Genomic DNA, 6,731 nt, shown 5'->3' with positions numbered 1-6,731 from the left:
TCCGATTACTCACATTTAATTCTTTGAACAAACAGCACATTTTTATGCACACTTTGTGTATCGGTCTACACTGCAAAGTTCTACAGGCACAACAGGGGACCAATTCAGCAAGGCCCTCCTTCCTCTCCTTCCCCCTCCCCCTGGATGAGAGTATGGCCATCATGGGCATGTGTCCCAGGCAGCGACAAGCAAACAGGCACTCATGTGATCTTACCTCCTTTATTCAGGGATGGTGGCAGTGACAAGTGCCCTCCTGCGTTTTTGTTTTTTCAGCGAATAGTGAATGCCAGAGTCCCTTCTCCTTTGCAAAGCGATTCTTAACAATCACAGATATTTAGGTTGAATCCGGGAGTTTGCTGCTGAAAATGACACTGCGACACAGCGATACGCCACGGTGCGCATGGGCACGTGGATCTGCAGGGCGAGGCCGGAGGGGCGATGCGGGCGCATGGCGCTTGCATCTGTACTTGCAGGAGGATGTGGCGGTGGTGCTCGGGCATGACCCTGTGGCACACGGCTCTGGCTCCCCCTGGCCCGGAGGAGCTCCTTCACTCAGTGGTTTGTGGCTTCACTAAGAACAGTACGCCCACAGTCAGGGTGCTGTCAGGAAATCCAGCTGGTGTTCCACAGAGGGGACTTCAGCACCAGGAATTGGCTCCCTGGGTGCTGGGGGAGCAGAGGGAGAATGGGGGCTTGGAGGAGGGAAAGGCAGGTGGCACTCCCGGTGGCAGGAGCTGCCCTCGGCCCCGCTGAGCCTGCGCTGCTCCAGCTGTTGGAGCTGAGATGCCATTGGTCCTGGGTGTACTGATGAGGGGCCACCTTGAGCAGGACAGGGACGTCTGCCCTGATCCTGGTGGCTGCTGATGCCAACTTGAAGCGGGGAGAGTGGATCCTTCCCCTACATTCTTCTGGCTCTCCCAGAGCAGAGCCACCGATGGGCACTGGCGCTCGTGGCATGAGCTTGCAGCCCCTTGGCCCCTAGGAAACATGGTGCATAGCGGGAATGGGGAGGAGAGCAGAGGCAGGCGACACACAGCACAGCATGGAGTAGAAACCACGTCCATCTTGCTACATTGTCAACACTGGCATGCGTGTGGATGGGCCCGTTGGCTCTGACCCAGCACATTCGAGGCCCTGAGGCCTCCTGGGTCTGCACTGGTGTGAACACCCTGTGTCCACACTGTGCCGTTCTCTGTGCCCACACCATTCTCAGTTTAGACATCTGTGCTGGGTCGGCCACTTCTTGTTCTGAGGCCCTTGTTCAGCATCATGGAATCAGCCCAACCTGGTGGCAAAAGCAGCTCCATCTTTGACTCTTTGCTAGAACTGGGCATATGCATCTCTTATCTAAGATTCACTTCTGAGAACGACGGGACCATCAAATGCTTGTAGCTGGAGGTCCCCGTCAGGTGGCTCTCCACAGTCACTAGGGTGACAAACGCAGCGGGGGCCACGGAAGGAGGGATTGAGACTGAGGGCTGTTTGTGTCGTGTCATCTCGGGCTCCTTTCCAGGAGGAAAGTGGAGCAGGCAGCCCAGTGTCTCCGTGACATGAGACATGCAGGGCCAGCCCTGAGAACCTCAGGGTCCCTGGGGAGAGAGGACCGGAAATGCCTTTCCTCCTCCACATGGCAGAACCGGAGAACGTGTGGGCAAGCGCTGCAGACGTGGGTTTCATCCTGGTATTCGGTTGCTGGGCCTGCCGTAACAAAGGACCACAAACTGTGGCTGAAACAGCAGAAGTGGACTGTCTTGGTCTGGAGGCCAGAAGCCCGAGATCGGGGGTGGGCAGGGCTGGTCCCTTCTAGGGCCTGGGAGAGGATCTGTCCCACGTTTCTCCCGGCTTCACATGCTTTGCAGGCAATCTTTGGCGTTCGTTGGCTTGTAGAAGCACTCCCCAGTCTCTGCCTCCATCTCCGCATGGCCTTCTCCCTGTGTGTGTGTCTTTGCCCAAATGTCGCCTTTCTATAAGGACACAGTCCTATTGGATTAGGGGCCCACCCTTCTTCATAGGACCTATCTTAACGATTACATCGGCAAGGACTCTATTTCCCAAAAAAGGTCACGTTCTGAGATATTGGGCATTAGGGCATCAACATAAGAATATGGAGGACATAAATCAACTCATAACAATCCCCTTAAGGTGCAAAGAACTTCTCCAAGTTGAAAACGAAAGTCTCAGTGACACAATTTGAAGGACAAGCCAAGGCTAGAACTAGGGAATTCCCAAGAAAGTAAATGTCAGCGACCACGGAACACAGGAGCAGAGTTCAACTTTACCAGGAGCCAGAGGGACGCAGGTCACAACACTGCGTCCTCCCTGTCCAGTTGGTGACGCTTCACGTAACCGAGGATGCTCAGCACTGGCCGTGGTGGCAGCATAAACGCACACAGACTCTGGAGGACATTGTCAACACGAACACCCCACCTGAAAATGTCCCTTCCATCTAGGGCTTCTATTTCTGATCGTCCACCTGAGGAAAGATCCCAAAACATGGGAAAATACGGATGCACAAAAGTATTCATCTCAGGGTGATTAAAAAATAAATGGAAGCAAACCAAATACAGTGAGAGAGAGAGAGAGAGAGGTTCGGGTATATCCATAGGAGAGGATATTATACACTCATTCAGAATTACATTTTAAAAGAACATTAATGACGCTGGAAAATACCCATGTCACAATTTAAGTGACAAAAGTGAGCCACATACACACACACACTGTATTAAAATTGTATCTGGGGTTTAACTTATAAGAGTAAGAGCGATGACCCGGAGAGGCCAAGGCCATTGAAAGGAGATCTTTGTCACTTACATTTCCCGAGAGGAGGGGACACGCCACACTGTGCAGGCCCACAAGGGGAGCACCAGGTTTGGGTCAGGGGGCAGAAGCAGGAGCGAGCGAGGGGAAGCCCAAGGTGGGAGCCTTATTGGAGTTTCTGCAGGAAAGGCAGGGCAGCTTTTTAATTCCAGCCGGCTCGGAGCTGAGGTCATCTCTGGTTGCTGATTCAGGGTGGGGGCAACACCGGCACGGTGTGAGAGTCAGATGGAAGGCGACGGGGCCATGGACACTAGATGGTCAGTTGGCACACAAGGGATGTGTCCAGCAAGGCATGCTGTCTCCAAGAGGCGGCTGCGCCGGGAGGGGCAGAGTGTCCCCAGTCAGGAAGGCCACAGCGCTAGAGCATCAAGAATACAGAAAATAAGAAAATATGGTTAAAGCCGTTGGCCCTGTGATGAAAGGATGTGAACAGACAAATCCAAACTCTGGGAAAACACAGAACACTCACACATGAGATATTTAACTCTGTGTTTAAAATGCATAGAAACAGGCAGGGCTGGAAAGAAACATTCCAAAAATGTTGAAAATGTTCTTTCTGGGTGTTGCGTTGATGGTGCTTTGTTTCCTTCTGTTTCTTATAATAGTCTTAATTTTTGAATTCTCTTTGAATGAATGTGTGTTATTTTTACAGTCTGGATTAAAGGGTTTAAACTGTGTTTGTGGCTCCCAGCACCATCGGCCTCTGTGGGCCCTGACCTTCCCCACCGCCCCCCAGGCCCCCACCCTTCACCTGCCGCGGCCCTGGCCAATCCTGCGGTCGCTCAAGCAACTGAGATTCACCTGCTGGAGTCTCACAGCCCCCAGGAGGGCAGCGTCTAAGGAGCGTGTGGTGGAGACGCTAGCATCCAGCTGGACGCGAGGAGCACACGCCCAGATCACGGTGGGGATGAATCATCAGCTGTTCGGAGCAAGCACAAAGGACGGCAGGCTCGATGCTCACCAGGGACCAGGTATCCTCAGGGTCCCTCTCCAACTGCCCACAGTGCCTGGGGCAGGAGGATGGAGCCAGGACTCGACACAGCACCCTCAGCCATGGGGTGGGGCAGGGTGGAGGGCAGTCAGGAAAGGGGGGTCTCAGAGTCCAAGCTCCTTCATCAAAACGCCACACTAAGGTGGTCACCTCCAGTGACTTTCCCAGGGTCCACTCCTGGCCTGGGAGGCCAACTGTCCTGGTCTGCCTGGGCCTTTCCTGATTTCAGAAAAGCCTGTGTCCCCTCAGTCCTGGACAAATAGGAATGGTTGGTCACCTATCCCCAGTGGCCCAGTCCTCCCCCAGGCCCCCGAGCCACCAAGGCCCCCCACACATCCATGCCCTGCCTCACCCCTGAGCCAGGCCTGAGTGGGTGTCCATCCCATGGCCCCAAAGGTCTTGGATAACCCTGGTTCAAGGGGATCCGTAGCCTGCCACCTCTGGGGTTGGCAGGAACGCTGGGGGATGTCAGAGGGCTCACCTGCATGGCCACCTGTAATGGAGGGGAGGGCCTGTCACTGTTGGCTCTGTCAGGAAGAGGGATCAGAATGGTGAATGTGTGGCAGGAAGTGTGTAGGGACAGCCAGTGAGAGAGAGAGAAAGAGAGAGGGGAGAAGGGTGGGGAGGAGGGGGGCGGGTGGAGGAGAAGAGAGGAGGGACCCGGTTAAGAGTGGGAAGAGAGGAAGGGGAGGGGAATGGAAGAGGGACAGGGAAGGGAGGAGAAGGGAGGGGAAGGGAGGAGGGGAAGGGAGGAGAGGCCGTTTCATATGTAATACAAACTACAAGGCTGGACAATGCTACTTTAGAATGGAAGGAACCAAGAATCTAACAGCCGCCCTTCGCTCTGTGGCGTTTTGGGGGCAGCTCAGAGCAGGCTGGGGGCCTCACGCACAGGCAGGCTCAGCCACTCATCAGGCTGATGGCTTCCTGCCCAGCCAGTGCCCTTCCGAATATTGCGAATATTGCGCAAATCAAGCAGGAATGTGGGAAGAAGGAACCCTGACCTTCCGAATATTGCAAATATTGCACAAATCAAGCAGGAATGCGGGAAGAAGGAACCTGGTAGGGTGGGACTTCTCCATTAGTATCGACAGTTCCCAGAAACTGCTCCAGTTCCCCTCCTTGGCACCAGCCGCCCAGCACCTGTCCTTTGGGACTTGTCCTTTGTGTGTGCACAGCGCCCTGAGTGTGCCAGCAGGGGTTACGCAGCTCACATTCCACAGCCATCGATTTCCGGCCTCCCCCAGGGCATAGAATGAGGCCTCCCTGGAAGCGGAAGGAGGGAGTTTGCATCTCAGCAGCGCCAGGTAGCATCTGGGGCTTGCCCTCCCAGCCTCGGTTTCCCCAGACAGCATGAGGGAGGCCGCCCTCTTACCTCTTCTTCACTGGCACACATCTGCCTTCATCAAGGCCAGCATCCCATCAATGTGACAAGCACGGCCAGCTCCCCACTCAGCCAGCCCTTCCCCACCGGAGCCCCGTAACCAAACCCTGAGGCCGAGGGCTCCGTGCAGGCGCAGGAGGCCCAGCTTCCTGGGCCATCGACAAGGCTGCAGCGTCCACGCCGGGTGATCCCCCTCACTCTGAAGGTGCCTCTCCCTAGCGGCTCCCCCATCCCTCCCGGCTCCCTCCAGGGGCAGAACCCCGCTGCCTCAGAGAAGGGGTGCCTTAATCTAAGAGACTGAGCTTTCGCTCACATCTCTGCCAACTGCCACTTGCCAAGACATGTTTCAGCCCCTTGTCGGATCAATCGACGGCTCCCGCAGGTGCATGGCTGTGAGCCGGTTAGGTCTGAAGCCGCCGTCGGCGCGGGAAACACTGATGGTTGAACCGGTTTCCTGTCCTGGAACATTTGGGGGTTTTTATCACACATCACAGTTTCTGACAGTCTCCTGGGCCTTTGGAATATTCCGGTGCGGTTGCCAGCTCCTGGGACTCGTCTTGGGACGGCCACAGGTTGCTGTGCAAGGCTGCGGCAGCCCCCAGAGGGGTCAGGGCAGATCAGGGCCTCGAGTCGCAGGTGCGTAGAGAGGAGGACTTCTGCGTGGGTGGAATCGCGCCTGCAAGGCCGGACCGCGAGAGGGAGGCAAGGCCGCCCGGGGCCAGCATGTGTGCCTGGGCCTGCCGGGCCGGCTCTAAGGAGGGTGCTGGCTTAACCCGTGTGCCCTCTGCTTCCCGGGTGTGAGGCGCCATCCATCCACAGAGTCCCCGGGCACTGACAGCTTTGCTCACGTCCCTTGTGTGGTCCCTGACCCTCTGGGCACTGGCGATACGGCCGGGAGCTCCATGGAGCTGCTTTACAGTGACCTCTGGGCCCAGCGTCCTCCACGTGGTTCTGCTTCAGGTGATGTCAAGGGGGAAGCTCCAGGTAGGGAGCTCCAGGACTTGCAGGGTTGCAGAAAACAAAACCCCAACTCGCAATAACCTAAAGCAAAAAAGAGAGTTTATTGGGATTCCGCCAGCAGCCCGAGAGTCTCGCCTCCTCTCTGCTCTCTCCTCATTCCTCTGTGTGGCGGGCTTCTTTCCTCCCATACATGGGACTCCTTCAGGGGCCTGGGGACGGGGTCCTGGCCTCAGCACCCCAAGGCCTGACTGGTGGCCCAGCTTAGAGACCCCAGAGGAAGGAGACCCCCTGCCCCCCATGTCCAAGGAGAGCCCCAACTGGGCTCCCGGGCTCCCACTCTGGGCTGGTCGCATTAGAAGGGAGCCCAGACGGTTGAGACAGTGCTAGGACAGGCTCAGGGCAGGGCTGCTTCCAGAAGGATGGAGGCAGCAGAAACGAGAAGGGAGCCCTGGAGGGCCCCCAGGTGGAGGAGGGCTTTTGGCAGGGGGCGGAGGGGAGGAGAGAAGGGCAGGCCCAGCACACTCACGGGCGTGTGATCAGACTCCGTGCTTGCTTATTGACATGTCCCAGTCGTCCACA

General features: G+C 56.5%; 1 long non-coding RNA gene across 2 annotated transcripts; it reads right to left on the bottom strand.

Moving 5' to 3' along the window:
* Window positions 1-409: 409 nt before the first annotated feature.
* Window positions 410-4,298, bottom strand: LOC124231283 (uncharacterized). Of its 2 annotated transcripts, XR_006886479.1 has the most exons (5): window positions 4,161-4,298; window positions 3,959-4,059; window positions 3,619-3,736; window positions 2,812-3,175; window positions 410-2,473 (listed from the first exon to the last, which is right to left on the bottom strand). It is a non-coding gene; the product is annotated as an uncharacterized LOC124231283 (long non-coding RNA). The 2 variants fall into 2 exon arrangements; XR_006886478.1 differs by having other exon boundaries at window positions 3,619-4,059.
* Between the last annotated feature and the right edge of the window lie 2,433 nt (window positions 4,299-6,731).

Source organism: Equus quagga, chromosome 21 (assembly GCF_021613505.1).
Source record: "Equus quagga isolate Etosha38 chromosome 21, UCLA_HA_Equagga_1.0, whole genome shotgun sequence".
NCBI classification, from domain to species: Eukaryota; Metazoa; Chordata; class Mammalia; order Perissodactyla; family Equidae; genus Equus; species Equus quagga.
This window is presented reverse-complemented; position numbering and strand designations above follow the sequence as displayed.